General features: G+C 46.0%; 1 protein-coding gene and 1 long non-coding RNA gene across 5 annotated transcripts in view; both read right to left on the bottom strand.

Moving 5' to 3' along the window:
* Positions 1–7,509, bottom strand: part of LOC115031567 — a 32,231-nt gene extending 24,722 nt beyond the window's left edge. The window contains exons 1-2 of the long non-coding RNA XR_003837249.1: positions 5,300–7,509; positions 5,013–5,158 (exon numbers count right to left, since the gene is read on the bottom strand). This is a non-coding gene — a long non-coding RNA (uncharacterized LOC115031567). The remainder of the gene's footprint in view (positions 1–5,012; positions 5,159–5,299) is intronic.
* The window catches only part of Mgmt (O-6-methylguanine-DNA methyltransferase), a 232,663-nt gene that overhangs the window by 126,305 nt on the left and 89,304 nt on the right, over positions 1–17,054 (bottom strand). The gene's annotated exons all lie outside the window — the stretch shown is intronic.

The raw sequence follows: 17,054 nt of genomic DNA, 5'->3' as shown, positions 1-17,054 counted from the left end.
AGATGGTGCACCCGGTACCTCACCCCACTGCCAGCCTTCCACAGCGCAGTTAACAAAGATAAGGAAGCCATCGGAGCACAGCGCAGTTATCACAGGCAATCGTTAGCATGAGCAGCACCTTTCAAACTACACAATAATCTCAGTTTCAAATTACATAAAAATAATTGGTGATTTCAATACAGCCCTTAAATAAAGGAAAGTTTGCTGCTTTGCGGGGTTAGTGCTGGTATTTTTTTGTGCCCAACAAGCTGCCCATACAAGAGGCGGTGTGCCTAATATTCTTGCCAACAAAGGCATTTGAAATTAGCAATTGCTTTTAGAAACTTTAATTACAATTTTAAAATGCTATTTCTGCTCCATAATAGATTCCAATTGTTTCAGTATTATCTGGCTTGCAAATAAAATCTACAGTAGATGACAATATTCCCAGGATTAATCACTCTTGAAATTCTAATATGCTCTTGAAATACCAAATAAAAAAGACAGCAATGTTGTTGATGTACTGAAAGCTTCTTGCTTTTTTGCAGTTGGCTATTATTATGCATATCCAGGTAGAAAGTTAATTAACCCAAAGCTTAAGCTAATTATGATAGCAGAATGCTATCAACCCAACGCGCTCAGTCAGACAGCTGTCCGGAATTTCATTTGCTAATCATTTGTCTTTTGGCTGAGCATATGGAACACTTTCATGCTATCAGAGGAACAACAAACAGCTGAAAATCATTAACTAAAAACAATGTGCATAAAATCAGAAGCCGTTTTTTATAAAGCTTTGTGTCAGACAAAAAGCCAGATCCTTGCCCTATAAAAATTAATGATTATTTTGGTTCTTGTCACTTAAAAAATTTCAGCTGATAGCGCAAGGAATATGTGACAAGAATTCCAGTTGCGTCCATTTCCTGCTTGTGTGAGCCTGCAAACATATTCTAAAGTTTCAGTGAGCATTCTAAGAACTGGGTTTGGGGGAGATTATAAAATATTACTGGTTCAATGCCCACTGATTTAAAGGTCCTCTTTGTATACTTCCTGCCAAACCTCAGTTTCCACACACTCTGGAAGACGATTCCGAGTTACAAGGTAAAAATGCATAAAACACACTGGCACACATACCCTGAGCAATGTGTGACATTTCTGAGGCCATCCAGAAATCCGTGCAGACACCAGAAAGACACATAAATCAGAGCAAAAAGTTCACCCCAGGGTTGAGTGACAGGAGAGGAAGCCTGGCCACTCTTCTCTGGCTGTCTTCCAACATGTTGTCCTTTCTCTGTATCCCAGTTGCAATGATCTGACTGCCAGGTGGCAGGAGGAAATGGGGAAGACAACAGAGCATGTTGTCCCTAGCTCCCTAGTTAACTGTGATAACTTCAGTACCACCACCATTTTGATTCCAGTGCAGACTGCAGGCTGAACTTCCCAAGCACACAGTCTCTGAATCTGCTCAGACAAAACACAGGACCATCAACCAAGCTGTGAATCTCCCAGAACCTACAGGGGTCTACTTGGGCAGACCGGTCAACTTAAGATACTGTGGCCCCAGAGCTGTCAACGGTCTCATCACACTTGAAGGTCGGAGGACACATGTTCTTCTGAACAACTGGACAAGGGATGTCCTTAACATTTTTCTCTAGTCATAATTCTCTCGTCACCATGTCTGATTCACTGATGGGATGAATAGGTAACAGTTTTAGAAGGGAGAAGAAACTTTTTCCCTTCCAGAGGAAGGCTAGGTTTAACTTTTCGCATGAGGTGACATGTGCAACTGTCGCCAGTCAAAGGCTCAGCAGAGTCTGATTAATTGTCGGCCCACGGGGATGTCTGCTGGTCACGGACCACTGAACTGCGGGGAATTTCCATGTCTGTAATATACCACTGTGACAGAATCGACTGTGACTTTACTGCAGTGACCGTGGGAGTCCTGAGAGTGTGGATCTCTTGTCCCAGATCTACTGGGAAGCTTGGGATGATTTTGAATGCCAACTTGTTATTTTCAAGGTGAAGGTCACGTGGGAGACAGACCTGTCTATTGAGGACCTTATTAAAGAGAATTATAAGGGACCCCTACCAGGAATTTAACACTAGGATCCAGCATGGTATGGGGGCCCCTCTAAGGAAACCTGAAAGGAAGGGTTGGTTGCTAAGTGTCCAAAGTCCCCACACAAAGGGCAAGAGCCAGGCAAGTGCTGGTGATGTTCACCCCTTCCCCAGAAACGCATCTTTGAAGTACAGCTCTGAGCCAGCCTAATGCCTGAGCTTACAAACACACCAGCCTCCAAGTCACTAGGAAGCCTTGATTAAACAGAAACATTCAGAAACCCAAGCAAAAGCCCTGGCTACACTAGCAGCTGCTACCCCATCCCTCCGACCACACCCACAGGTCTGGACTGTGTTTGCCAGTTACTCTTTGCAAACTAGAAAGAACCCTGCCTGCTGATCCGCTGGGAAGACAGGGCCAAACCTATTACTTCAGTCATAAAGGTTTAATCATCCACAGTTCAAATGTTGACGCCTCTTCCTGATGTGTTGAATTTTTTACATCTAAGTTTTGGAGTTACAAAAAACGCTTTCAGATGAAAAATGCTGCCGCCCAGGAAGGCGTGTGGGGCTACTTAAATCTGGTTCGTGGAGCCTTTCCTTTCCCTTCCCAAAGGCTACATGCTCAACACTGATATTGATATTAATATTAATTTGTCATTAATACTAATGTTTCACTAACCAACTAGGAGTATTTTGAAAGACCCAATTTCTCTGGATAGCTACACCTCAGATTTGCTATGGAAAAATGTTTTCTAATCACAGCTTCCCAGGAAGCCATCAGACAATGCAGCTAGGTCCCTATTAACTCAGGAGTTGTATGGGAAATGGATCACATCTAAGGTGGCCACCTAGGCAGGTCACAGCCAGTTTCTGCACACAGGATGCTATACAGCAGCTGAGAGCCAAGCAGGCTATTCTGAGGGCAGCCTGCCTGGGCCTCAAGAGGCAGTGCACACATCTACTTAATCTGCTTAATTTAATTTGGAAATGAATAGTCAAAGGAAAGGAATGAGTTGTTCTTGCAAGTTCACAGAGGGAAAAACAAAAACAAAAAACCAGGGATGGGGGACTACCTACTTGGCCCCTTCTTTGAAAAGCTGCCTCCAGAGTGGGCATGTGCTACCTAGCTGAACTGCCCAGGGCACGGTTTTCCAGTGTGATAATGCATCGCTTATAGAAAGCATGCTGGACTGGCTGCCTCCTGGTCTGCCATCTCCAGCGCCTTCTATTTACATTCCCTGATCCACCACATGTGGCTGGAACCTAAACAACTGGGGAAGTGTGCAGAGCATTTGACCACAGTCCCCAGCAAGGGGTTCTCTGGGACCCACACTCTCCACAAGATGGTGGCCATGGGTCTGTGAACAGAGTGGTGGTGGGCTCAGAGATGATTCAGGCTGTAGTGATCCTGAGGCTGAGTCGCAGGCTATCCAGACACAGGATATCCTGCTTCAGTATGAACAGAGGCTTGAGGCTACGGTGCTTTGCCGTATCATAACACTGTGTAAGTAAGTGGAAATTGGCTTCTCCCAGCCTTAAGAGAAGAAACGTCAGATCTGTAACATACACCCAGGAGAACAGGAGTTGAGAAAGACCAAGGTGGGGTGAACGCATGGGTGGAAGAACAGTCCATGTGATACCTTCTCCCCAAAATTTGTCAAGACACTCACTATTCTGTGGCAAGGAAGAAGAGGCAGGATAAGAACAGTAGCCACTGTCACGAAAGGCAATATAAAAATGGCCTCTCAAAGGAGAAGACAGGCTCACTGTCACAGGAACTTTTGGCTGCAGCACAGTGAATGACGTATGCACGTAAGCATGCAAACACCTGTGTGGGTTACTGTAAGTCACTGGAGAGTTATCTCTGGGGTGCGGAGGGGGGCTATCACCTTGCTTTGGAAGGAGAGAGAATAATAAATCAGATCGTGGTCAGAATACTTTACTAGGCACACCTTGGGTTCTGTTTGACTAGGAGACAGGATTGGATCTGAACAGTTGACCCTAAGGAAGATGAGTGAGAAAAGTAAAAACAAACAAACAAACAAACAGCATGTCAAACAGATAGCAAGATGCTGTGCCTGAAGGCAATGTCAAAACCTTGCAATTGCAACCATGCAGGAAGACTGGTGTGAATTAAGAGGGGTACAAGCTGTGTGGAAAGAGGAAGGGCAGGAGAGAGAGAGGAACAAGAAGGAGTGAACCTCAGGAATGAGGGCCCTGTGCAAACAAAGGCCAGGAGACACTGGAGTTGAAACACACAAGGCAAATGTGTCAATACCCATTAGAGCCGTGGTTCTCAACCTGTGGGTCTTGAGCCCTTTGTGGGTCATAGGTCTCCTTCACAGGGGTCACAAATCAAATATCCTGCATATCTCAAGTTTACACTTTAATTTTACAAGTTTACACAAAATTAGAGTTACGAAGTCGTGACGAAAATAATTTTATGGATGAGGTCAACACAACATGAGGAAGTGCACCACTACGTTAGAGGAAGACACTAACATTACTGAGAGAAGAGTCTGGAAATGGCCAGGTTAAGCAAAGGACCACCGACGTAGCAGCCCTCTGCCTTCCTGTATGCACTTCCAGGCTGTTGTGTTTGTTCACCCTGGAGAGTAGCGTCCTTTCGCTCCCAAACCAGCAGCAGTAACAAGGGAACACAATCACCTCAGGGGAAACTGGGCCTGAGGCAGTGTCAGGATGCACAGAGCCTAAATGTCTAGCCCTGTGGGGAGGACCACTCCTGTCTACTGTGTGAGGTAGGCATGTTGAAACTACCTTGCAAAAAGGATGAGGAACCTGGCCGCTATTTTCCTGTGAGGAAGAGGCCTGGCCAAGGCTCTATATGGGCCTAAGTCTATCAGGAAACATGCTCCCTCCATGACTCAGGACAGAATGGTCAGCTGATTTGGACAAGAGGCTCCCGGTTCTGCACCCAGTCCTGCTTTTTTGTGAGAACAGGAGTGCTAACTTACCGGCTGCACCTACTGTACATGGGACACATATTTAACATTTAGCACATTTTTGCACATATCTCCATGTATATAAGTCAGCTGCCGAGTGTCACAAGGGTCAAGACGTTGGCCATGTTGAGGTACCATGCCACTCTGGGTTTTGCATACTACAAGACAAAGTTGGAGAGAAGACCCAGAGTCACAAAGGCGACTTCTTATTAAATGATGTTTCCAGAGATCATCATAAGCCAAAAATGATGGTGCTTCTGACTTTAAAAAAAAAAAAAAAAAAAAAAAAAAACACTGACCTGAAAAAGTAGGCAATAAAAACAAGCTAAACTCCAGCTTCTTCCACACGCCAAAACGTGTGTCAATTGTGCCCCTTGAGTTTACTCAATTCTGACTCCGCTGTCTCGGGAAGTCCCCAAAGGTGTCTGGCTTTCCGGCGGCAGCTCTGCAATTTCACGCGAGGCTGAGATCCAGATGAACTTTCCACTAGAACGTGGCCACGAAAGTGGTGCGATTTACAAGGCAGGTTCCTGCGCAGCTCTGGAGCGCAGGCATGAGAGACTCCCTGGGACGTGAATCCCTATATGGTGTTCTGGACAACCCTCTCCCTGAAGCAGCTCAAGGACCATAGGCTCTCCAGTGCCTCCCTGCATACTCAAGGGCCAGGAGAGAGGACAATTAGATAAACTTTAAAGGAAGCCTGCTGGGAATGTGTACTGGGGGTCTTGGTCACAGCCCTCTTCTCTTTCTGCTTGGCAACACAGACCCTGTGCTACCATCTCTGTACATTGGCAAGAGATAGTTACTTTCAAGGTTATTTCAACTCCACTCTGAATCAGTCTGGGAGAGCTAAGAGTTGAGGCAGGAATCTTATAACCTCCACACCCACAGGGTCAAGTCCTGTGAAAGGTGGCAGCCGGATCTAGTACCACATCCAGAGCTGGGCATCTTTGGGAAAACTATTCTCTTCATCTTGAGTCCCTTGCAGCAGAGTCCAGCCTGTTGTTCCTGTGGTGTACTGGTTGGGGTGAGAACTTTTTCTATGCTCAGGACTCTTACCCAGTAATGCATTCTTCTACACATAGCAGAACCGTCCTCAGAAGCCCCCAAAGCCTTCCCTACTCACTCTTCAAGGGAGGCACCCTGATGGGACATTCTGGGTTGAGCAGATACAGGAAACTTCCGCATAGAAGTCCTCTTTGCAAGCCCGTTTTGGGTACCTTGAACTTTTTCCCCTATGCACAAAGTTTAAAAATGGGGAACACTAATATGAGCTATAAAAATCTAAGTATTTAGCTAATGATGATGCTAGCCAGATTCTAGCCTCCAGCACAGGCCCCAGTGGTGTCTCAGGAACTAGACTTCCATTGCACACATTTCTGTCAGTATTCTGATCTTCTGAAACCCTACAAAAATGCCCCATTAAGCTCCGATGACAACAGCCTAGGCTTTTCTAGGACTCGGTCCCAATTTCATCCTGCACTGCCATGCAAACCTTTCCCAGGGCTTACTGAGAATGGCATGTTCAGTTTCCTCATACCAGCAACCGCACTCCTAGCCCAAGCTTCCCACACTACTTTTCTCACTGGTGGGACCAAGAAGTAACTTAAAGGAGGAATGGCTTATTTTAGCTCACAGTTTAAGAAAGGATACAGTCCATCCTGAGGAGGGAGGCATAACACAGTGACAGTGCGAGATAGCCGGTCACACTGTGTACAGGGGCAAGAAGCAGAGACTACACACAAAGTGGGACTCGGCTTTTAAACCTGAAGGTATACTTCCATCAAGGCTCGGTCCCCCAAAGGTTCCACCGCTTTCCTGAATAGCACAAACAGTTAGGGAGCAAGTATTCAAACACACGAGCCTACGGAGGTCAGTCCATATTCAAAATGTAACAGGGTTATACTCGAACTGTAGCCATACCATAGCAGTAACCTGGGGAAAAATAAGACCCCAATGAACATAACGAGGTGGGAGGGCTTACCTTCTACCTTAGTGATCTGGGAAAGTCAGGGACATGAGCTGCCTAGTGCAACTGGGGATTCTTCCAGCTCACAGAGTCCAACTCAGCTGAATAAGCAGCTTTGCCTCCTGGTCCATCCAGGTGGTTTTCTTAAGTAATCCTATCTTTACTGGTTAGGTTTTCTTGCCACCTTGTCATAACCTAAAGCTACTTGGGGAGAGGGAACCTCAACTGAAGACTTGCTTCCATCAAGCTGGCTTGTTGTCATGCCCGTAAGGAATTAGCTCCATTGATAATTGATGGGGCAGGGCCCAGCAGCACAGCTCACCAAGGATTGAAGTCTTCTCTGGGCAATTGGTCCTAGTCTGCATAAGGAAGTTAGTAAGACACGAGGACATGAGCCAGAGTGAGCTCCATCCTTCATCTTGCGAAAGACTCAAGATGACAAACAGACAGAAAGAGAGTGAGCAAGACACTAAGCAGCCTTTCTCTACAGCAGTGCTTCTCAACTTCCTAAAGCTGTGACCCTTTAACACAGTTCTTCATGTTTTGGTGACCCGCAGACATAAAATTATTTTCAGCGCTACTTCATCATTGTAATCTTGCTACTGTTATGTGTCTTCCATGGTCTTAGGTGACCCCTGTGAAAGGGTTATTCGATCCCCTGGAGACTGAGACCCACTACTCTATACTATAGTCTCTGCTCCAGGTTCCTGCCTTGATTTCCTGGCCTGACTTTCCTCAGTGATAGGCCTTTAAGTGTAACATTAAAGAAAACTGTTCTTCCTCAAGTTGCTTTACCATGGCAACAGAAAAACAGGATGATTTCCATCCCACCCCCAACCCCGTTTTGAATCTTTTTACAATCCCCCAAGAAAAAAGACCTCAAAGGTGAGAATTAAATTCTGAAGGTGGTCTTTCCAATGTGTGAGCCCAGATTGGGCAGGGACCCCTAATCTCTCGCCAACAACAGGCTGACTGTTCAAATCTTCTCATGCACAGTGAGTTTTAAGTGACCTAATGTGACAACATCAGAGATTTATTATGGGCATGGAAACTTGAACCTGTGGTCTGGTGGCTCCAAACTTATAGATATGTGGCCACATGGACCCCTTCTGGAAATTTAAGGAAGCCTCAGGCCCTGTCCTAAGAAGTACGCTGGGATGCACACATCTGCACGTGTCATTACCACATCTTGACTGATTCTGGGTAGTTCTGGCTCCTCTGAAGATTGCAAAGACTACAGTTTGAGATGTTGGTTCATTTGTCAGTGGCACTGTGAGGCGGATACACTGCAGAACTGGGCCACACAGCCCCTGGGCCAGGTGCAGGTGCCAGCACACACACAGCTGTGCAAACTTCCTTTGGGAAATCCTCTGATCCTAGACGACTCTGGAGTCCCAGCTCAGAAGAAAAATGTATAGGATACACTCGGCGTGAAGACAGCTCACAATTAGGAGGTAGAAGCCAGATGTATCAGATGCCTTAACTACAGTGACAGACATGACCACAGCAGAGACTTCTGGATGCTCCTGTGTTTGCTGGCCTTTCTGCCCCAAGGGTCCTATAGAAGAACTTGAAACAATATACATTCCTGTGAAATGTTGAGAGTGAACCAACACTGGGCCACAGAGCACTAACCAAGGTGCAAGTGTATCAGAATTCATATACAACAACCTTGAGGATACCCTAGGGATGAGAAGGGAAACACAAACTGTTTCCCACCTTCTCCATCCTGTACCAAAGACACAGGCGTTTTACAATGTAACTGGGTCGGATGCAGCTGTGAAAGTAACACATGCTCAAATACCATGATATCACAACAGCAATAGATGCTGTGGTCCAGCTCAACTGAGGGGGCAGGGGGAACTCACGGTGGAGGATGACATCCTTCAGGGCCTGTTCCTAGGCTGGGGAGCCTTTTGATAGCCAGAAGATGCTCCAGAGGTTCTCAAGTCTACAGCCTGACCACAATTTTAGGGAGTGTTATTATCGTATGATATATATGATATTACAGGTTTACACTTTCTCTGGTGCATTAGCAAGAGAGAAGCATATGTCCTGAGGCCATTAAGTGGTACTGGTGCTGTTTGGGCCCGAGCAGTCCACAAAGAGAAGTTTATGTGGCTCACAGTTATAGAGGTTGGGCGCATCTAGGAGCAAGGGCCTTCATCATCATCCCATAGCAGAACACGGAAAGGCAAGTGATGGGAGAGAATTGTATGAGAGGGAGACACGCCCACTCTCACAATAACTAGCATAAGCCCTGGATAGCAGCACCTCGTTCCAAGGAACCACACGGCCCCTCTTCTGAAGACCTGCCTCCTGGTGCTTCAACGTCGAGAAGTAAGTTTATATTGCATGTACTTCAGGGCCCATAATGACCAGAGCAAAGCATGTCGGAGCATTCAGACAGCTTTCAAAGGCAATGTCCTCCGAGCCTCTTAAAGGAATAACTCGGGAATTCAAAACAGTGCAAGAGAAACAGTTGCATGCCTCTAAGCACGTCTTACCAATCTGATTTAAAAGAAGTCCTAATTTTTCAAGAAACGCTTGCTTGGGTTATTAATACTTTCAGAACATGGACTGCCTCCTGGTTCAGAATTGAGAATGTCTATTAGGTACTGACAGCTTACCTTTAAAAAGCAGAATGGGGCCAACCTTTCTGTCATTTCCTGGAGCTTGAGAGTACCAAAACGTGATATAACAGGATTGGATTGTTGTTGTTGTTGTTGTTGTTGAAATTGTCAAGGATTCAAAGCAGTTCAGCCCTCAAGGCCTAAAGAGAGCAGGTGGCAGACATCTCCTTTAGATCTGTCAGCAACCCAGGGCCTCCACATTTGAGATCTTTGGCAGATACCAGTCCAGTTGCTAAAGGTGGGAAGAGAAATGTTGAACAAAAAAAGAAGAGACATGGAGGACATATCCCAAACAGCTGCTCAAAACTTCTCTACAGTATGGCACTCCCTAAAAGTCACAGTGAGACCAGGAGGGCCGTTGCCACACTGTGGTCCATGCTCAGGAACACCAGCTCCCTTCCCATCCCCGGGTAATATTTGTAAAGTTGCCAAGCATCGCTACAGACCATGCATTAGTAATGTCACGAGAGCAGACTGGCTTGTAGGTCACACAGCCACTGGGAGCAGCAGAGTGAAGATCCTCTGATCTAGAAGGCTTCTGGGGACACATGTGCGTGAGCACCAGCAACATCTGTCCAGACCCATGGATTCTTCGGGGAAGGATCCCAGAGACAAAAGTCACTTCTTCCCGTGCTTCCAAGCTGTCCCAGATTATCTTTGAGACCTCTGCTTATACAAGGTCTGTGGGACAACAAACCATCCAACCTTGGGGACTTTCAGCAACAAACAATAAGAAATGAAGGGGATGGTGGATCATCATGTAGAAACAGAGCACTACCCAGCCTTTCTTCTGCGGGGAGTATCATGTCCCCTAACCCTAGCTGCTTTACCCTGATCAGCTGCCCAGCCCCTCTGGTGTCCACAAATGCTTGCTGACCAGAATCACTGACTGATTTGCAGTTTGTTCAGGTTTTCAACTACTATACAGTTTTTAGACATTTTTGGACCGAGCAGCCATTCTTGTGGGAGCAAGGGCCCTTTGCACTGGCAAGGATAATTGAGCCCCTTTCTTCTTTCAGCTGGGGAAGGAGGAGACAGCATTTCCGTTTGCTAACCTGAACACGGCACCAGCATATTCCTCATAAGGGCGTCCCTTTTGGTAATAAAATCCAGATCGTGATTGCCAGCACAAGATTCACAACGTTTAGAGTGCCTGTAAACTGGCGACTGTGAATCCCTTAAATGCTGTGTACCCTCTCTTGCTGTGTCCTAAATGCTGATATCGGAATTTTTATAGAGAGTTCCTAGCCTCTCTCAGTTTTTCATTAGACTGTGAATGGTAAATGACACACTTTTCAAAGTTTACGTTCTCCTTCCTGGCTAGATCCACAAAAATAAGATTCATACTTTCTTGCCTCTGCCAGCAATTCCATGGCTAAAAACTATTCATTGAAAGATAGGAGGAGGCTCTTCTTTTGCTCTGATGGAGATTCACAAATGATACAGGCAAATCTGCTCACAATGTGTCCAGCCTCTTTATTAGAATTTAAATAGTGCTGAGTGGGCCATCTAATGAATGAAAATTCCAAACTGAAGTGCTCAGACCATGCACACCCCGGGCTTTAGGCACTTTTCCAGGAAAGAGCCATAGAAACACATTACACTTTACGGAACATGCTCAAAGTGTCTATAAAGTGAACTCTATTTTTTACTTTAAACCTATTGTATATATCAAAGAGATGCTGCCAAGCAAGAAATGGCTGGCAGGCAGGTGTCAGGCCTTTGGATGAGAGGGAGTCTAACATATACACAATGCTAGCTTGCCTGGCTATTTTGATCACCAACAACTGAGGTTGAGACCTGCATCGTGGGATCATAGCTTTTTGAAAAATTACGCTCTGGGAAGACAGATGACAAAGGCTAATTCTAACATCCAAGGATGGGCCAAACAGCACCAGACTGAGGTAAATGGGAACTGGAATTCATAAGAGTGGGTATCCCCACCTGAGGAGAGGCAAGAGAAATGATTCAGAGAAGCAGGGATCAGGAGACAAGTGTGGTGATCCAGAGGGTAGAAATGGGGTAAAGGGGGTACGGACAGCAGGAAGCCAGGCCTTGGATGAGAGTGGGAGACCTATATGCATAAAGCAGCTGCTAAGGTGTCAAGTGCATAGTGGCCGCCCAACAGATGTGCTCCTCTAGTAAGAACACCTCATTACACATGCAAGTGGGGTCGTCACCTTGCTCTGATCTGTTAAGATATTTCAATCCTCCCTTTCTGCACTTACACTGTACCTGTATCCTAGTCATGGGTTGTCCACAGTAGGCAAGTCTTCCCACCTCAATTAATCCAATCAACATAACTCCACAGGCTCAACCCCTGCTGATTCCAGATTCTCAAGTTGACAATGAATACTAGCCATCACAAGTAGGTCTACAGAGGGCTCAAACACACAAACTTCACATCCTACCTCACACCACGCAAGCTGTAATGTGAGCAGGAGCCAAGTAACTTCCAAGATGATGGCTCTTCTTGCCACAACGACTGGGTAGACTGCACAATACTGACTGTTTCCCAGATACCCTGTGGCACAGGCGTGTGGCTAGGCATCTCTCCCAGAGGTAGTGAGGACCGACGGTGCTGGTTTACGATTAGAGATGCATCCCAATGTAGGTAGGACTGCAGCCCATCCATGCTCCCTTGACACTCATATACTTCATGGGCATCTTTATGAATCCAGTTACATTGATCCACAGGCTCCCAGTCTTAGGAATGTGATGAGTAAGCATAAGCATAAGACAGAGAGGCACAAAACTGATTTTAAGCTGTATCAGTGCAGATGGTGGGTCTCCCAGGGCTTCCACTGATGCAATGTAACACCACGACAAAAAAAGCAACTTGGGGAGTTGTGCAGTATAGGGATATTTGTGACCTTTTTCCTCCCCTGCCAGGACAGGAATTGAAAGAGAACAGAAACCTGGAGGCAGATGATGATACAGAGGCCATGGATGTATGCTGCTTACTGACTTTCTCCTCACAGCTTGCTCAGTCTGCTTCCTATAGATCCCAGGATCACCAGACTAAGGATAGCACCACCCACAACAGGCTGGACCCTCTCCCATCAATTACTAAGAAAATAGCCTCCAACTGGAGCCTATGGGGGCATTTTCTCAACTGAGGTTCCTTCCATTCAGATAACTCTAGCTTGTACCAAGATGGCATACTTGGCAGGGGAGGAAAAAGGTCACAAATATCCCTATACTGCACAACTCCAAGTCCACAGAATGTCCAGAATAGAACGCCACAATGGCAGAAAAGGACCAAGGCCTGCCTGGTGGCTGGAGAGGAAACAGGACATAAGGGCTCAATCGACCCAGGGACCATTGTTTTGGAGACTGTTAAAATATTCTAGTATTACACTGTAGCAATAGACACAAACTATACTAACACTTACCCTTAAACAGAATTTTAGACTATGTGAACCCTTAAACAGAATTTTAGACTATGTGAACACATCTCAATAAATCTGTAAAAAGAAGTCATAGATTAGAAGAGAAAGAAAATAAAGATGTTCTATGATGGTTGAAAAAAAAGAGTATCCCCCATTTTTATGTGTTAGAAATTAAAACTCACCACTAGCAAATGGGGCCCCCAGTGAGCAGGCCGAGCAACCACCATCTGCAAATTGCACCAAGCCAAGAGGCCAAGGACTTGTAATTCTAGGGCCATGCTGGAATTAACCAAAGGGCACAGCTTTATAGAGCTGCCCTACAAAAGGTCCCAGAACTATGTTTTGTAGGCCCAAGAACTGTCTCTGTGGTGGTTGGTACCTACTCTGCCAGGAGATGGCTGGGGCTCCCTGGGTGTACTAGCTGACCTCTCCAAAGTCAGCACGTTGACACACTGCCCCTGTGGATATGTCATCTTCCCTCTTCCTGGGAGGTTTCTTGGCTCTGTGAGCATACCATCTCTCGGGATCATGCATTCTTGGCTATGATACCTTGGTGTGTAGCCCAGCCCATCTCCTAGGGAGCCAATAACCCGCCCCAGCTTACTCAAATACATACTCTGGGGCCTATCTTCTGCAGCTTAGTGCCACCACAAGCAGGCAGACAGACCACAGTGGTCAATATACAAGGTTTGCAGGTCAAAGACAAGGCCATGGTCAAAGCTGCGTCCTGTCTGGAGCTGGGATTACCTTTACCTCTCTAGGCATGAGGGCAGTACTGCCATGTTGCATAGGACAAAGCTGCTGCAAAGTCAGGGTCATTCACACCACCTATGGGGATGCTGGCAATAGGTATATAGAAAGGTTCTAGAAGGGCTGGCGAGATACCTTGATAGTCAAGAGTGTGTTCTGCTCCTACAGAGAAGCCAAGTTTGTTTCTCAGCATTCGGGTTGGCTAAGATGTTGTCTTCTGGCCACTGAAGGCCCCTGCAGAAAGATGCATAGACACATACAAACACATACACATAGTTAAAAATAAAATAAGCATTAAAAAATAAGCTGGGCATGTTGGTGGACACCTTTGATCTCAGCACTCAGGAGGCAGACCCAGGTGGATCTCTGTGAGTTCAAAGCCAGCCTGGATATAGTCTTTAGGACTACAGCTCGAGATCTAGGCCAGCAGGGTTATACTGTGAGACCCTCTCTCAGATGATATAAAATAAAGGTTTGGGCAAAGGAAGGGCAGGCTCCAAAGTGCTACCCAGGAAGCCAAAGGACCGTATCCCTACAAATCCACACTCTTCAGCTTCCTCAGGAAGACAAGCCTGCCTCTCTACCCTTCTCCTCAAGTCTAAAGAGCAGCACATAATCTAGATCTCAAACAGGCCCAACTTTAAGAAAAAGCAAATGACAGGAAAAAAAGTACCTGCCTGACAAAAATGTCTGATGGGTAAACAACAAGCTGTGTGTGTCCCTTGCATCATGTGTCCAGGGGGCAGAAAGACTACCTTGGAACACATGGAACTTGGTCCTCAGATAATAACGGGTCCTTCCTTCATCTCTATTTGGATGTTGATTTTAGAATAATTGTTTATTGTAAGCTGGTTAAATGTTTAGCTATTTGAGTTTTCATCTGATGCCAATTTAACTCACGACTCCGAGTTAAATCAAGTACACCCAGGGCAGTTCACATCCTCTTCTGGCATACAGCTTATTACGCTTGCTTTATTTGCAGAGGCCACGAAGACTTCTCATCTCGCTGTTGTTATGGAGAGAAGCGAGACAGCCTATCAGAAAGATGTAAGATTTTCCCCCTCACAGTTGTTCATCTTTTGTGCTGGCAATCCATCTCTTAGGAAAGATGGAATAAAGCCGATATTTAGGTATATCAGGTGATTCACCGCGAGCATCTCTCAAAACCATGATCAATATTCTCATGTTTTTAGCACTGTTTTCAGTCATAAATATCTTTCCTCTAAAAAAGAAATCACTCTCCAGGGCGACGGGGCCTGCAGTCGATATGTGAGCAGCAGAGTGGCCATCACTGTGGTCTGGCCTGGCACTGGGAGGAGCCCGGAGCCCACTACTACAGTAAAACCCACAAGCTTCAGAGGACAGGAGGGGCCAGTGAGAGGACGAAGGCATTTACTGTTCTGGAGCAAATGCCATCAGCACCAGACTTATCTTACCTCTTGCATTTTTTCCTCTCAGATCCACCATACACACAAAAAGAGGGCCAGGACAGACCTCATGCACTAATGCACTCGCCTCTAAATGCAAGAACCTGACCACACACTGCAGGTCCCTGCATACTGAGAACGCAGGTCTGAAGAGCTCCCAGTGAAAGGTTTTAAAGAACATGGCAGCAAATTCTATACGTTAGAACTGAAAATACAATGTTTGCATCCACGTTTGCCCCTAACCTAACACAGGTCTGGAAATAACCTAGTGTGATGGCCAGACTTGACACTAACAGGTCACTTAGAGCAATCACTGACAACAGACCCTGAGGCTCACCAGCACTTTCAAACCAGTACACAGTGGTCAAATGACTTCTGTGACAAGAGGGGAGGGCACTGTTAGGCAAGAAGCCAGGCAAGGACCTGGGCTTCGGGAACCCATCATCCAGTGAGAAAGGCCCATGGCAGTGTGAAGGAAGTTCCTCTGAATGGCATCAGTTACAACCTCAACATTCCTCGAGAAAGGAATAGTTCCAGATGAGCACTGAAGACTCACACAGTAGGCCTACCTGACCCTAGGGTAGGTAGCTCTGCCAAGAGAAGTAGGTAAGGGCCAGGGAGCAGATGCTATACTGCTGGTCTGACAGCTTGACAGCTGCGTGTGTGGAGAGGTAGAGTGGCTTCCTGGATGACCAGCTGAGGACTATGTACCTTCAGTTTATATGTGTATATAAAGACTCTCTAAACTTTCATGTTGTCTATGTCACAGTAACAGGACTAAAACTGTCAGAGATAAGCAGCTGAGTTACACTCAGGGTGACAGGGGTGTCATGTGTGCTCATGGTTGTGTGTATCTATGCCTATGTCCATGCGTGGGGTATGTGTACGAGGAGGCCAGAGGAACAACCTTGGGTCTCATCCTTAGGAACACCATTTACTTATCTTGAGATAGGGCTTCCCATTGGCCTAGAGCCAACCAATGAGACTAAACAGGCCAACGGACCATGGGGATCACCCTGTCACTGCCTCCCCAGTGACATAGGAACTACAAGCATATAACAACACACCCAACACTTTTGTGTCGGTCCTGAGGGATAAAACATGGGCCCTCAAATTTGTGAGGTGAGCTCTTTACCAACTGAGCTAACCCTAAGCCAGTTTCTTTTTATTTATTTCTTTTTTTATCTTAAAAAAAAATAAAAGGACATTGTCTATTGGGAAGGTCATTGATGGAAGAACTCAGAGACAAGAGGAAAAGATGATTTGGAAGCATGTCGGGGACAGTGATGGGTCACAGTTCCTAAAGCCAGATGGCCTGGAGAAAATGGCTGTGGTATATGCATCTACAGGCAAGTCCTAGAATACTGCTTCTCAAACTTGTGAATACTGAGACCCTTTAATACAGTTCCTCATGTTGTGGTGACCCCCAACCATAACATTATTTTTGTTCCCACTTCATTAGTGTAGTTTTGCTACTGTTAGGGATCAAAATATAAGTATCTGTTTTTCCTATGGTCTTAGGAGATCCCCATGAATGGGTCATTTGACCCTCAAAGGAGTTGAGACATCAAGGATGAGAATCACTGGGACAGAGTGATCCTGATCAGAGCCTTGGTCTGAGACTGTGAATGAGGAGAGCCTGTGTGAACCTCCTAAGTTGCTAGGAGAACTCACTGCAGAGACGGAGACCACAGTTGGGCCCATAGGACAACCTGCTTCCAGTTTATGAGGGAAGGCAGAACCATGATCAAAATACTGTCTGCAGAGAATGTGTTTATGCACTCCTTACCTAAAAGTTTTGTACCTACATTTATAGAAGCTTGCTATCTTTGGCCATACATGACTGTATTTCCACACTTGAGAATGGAAGAAGGAGAACTGCC

Source organism: Mus caroli, chromosome 7 (genome assembly GCF_900094665.2).
Source record: "Mus caroli chromosome 7, CAROLI_EIJ_v1.1, whole genome shotgun sequence".
NCBI lineage: Eukaryota > Metazoa > Chordata > Mammalia > Rodentia > Muridae > Mus > Mus caroli.
This window is presented reverse-complemented; position numbering and strand designations above follow the sequence as displayed.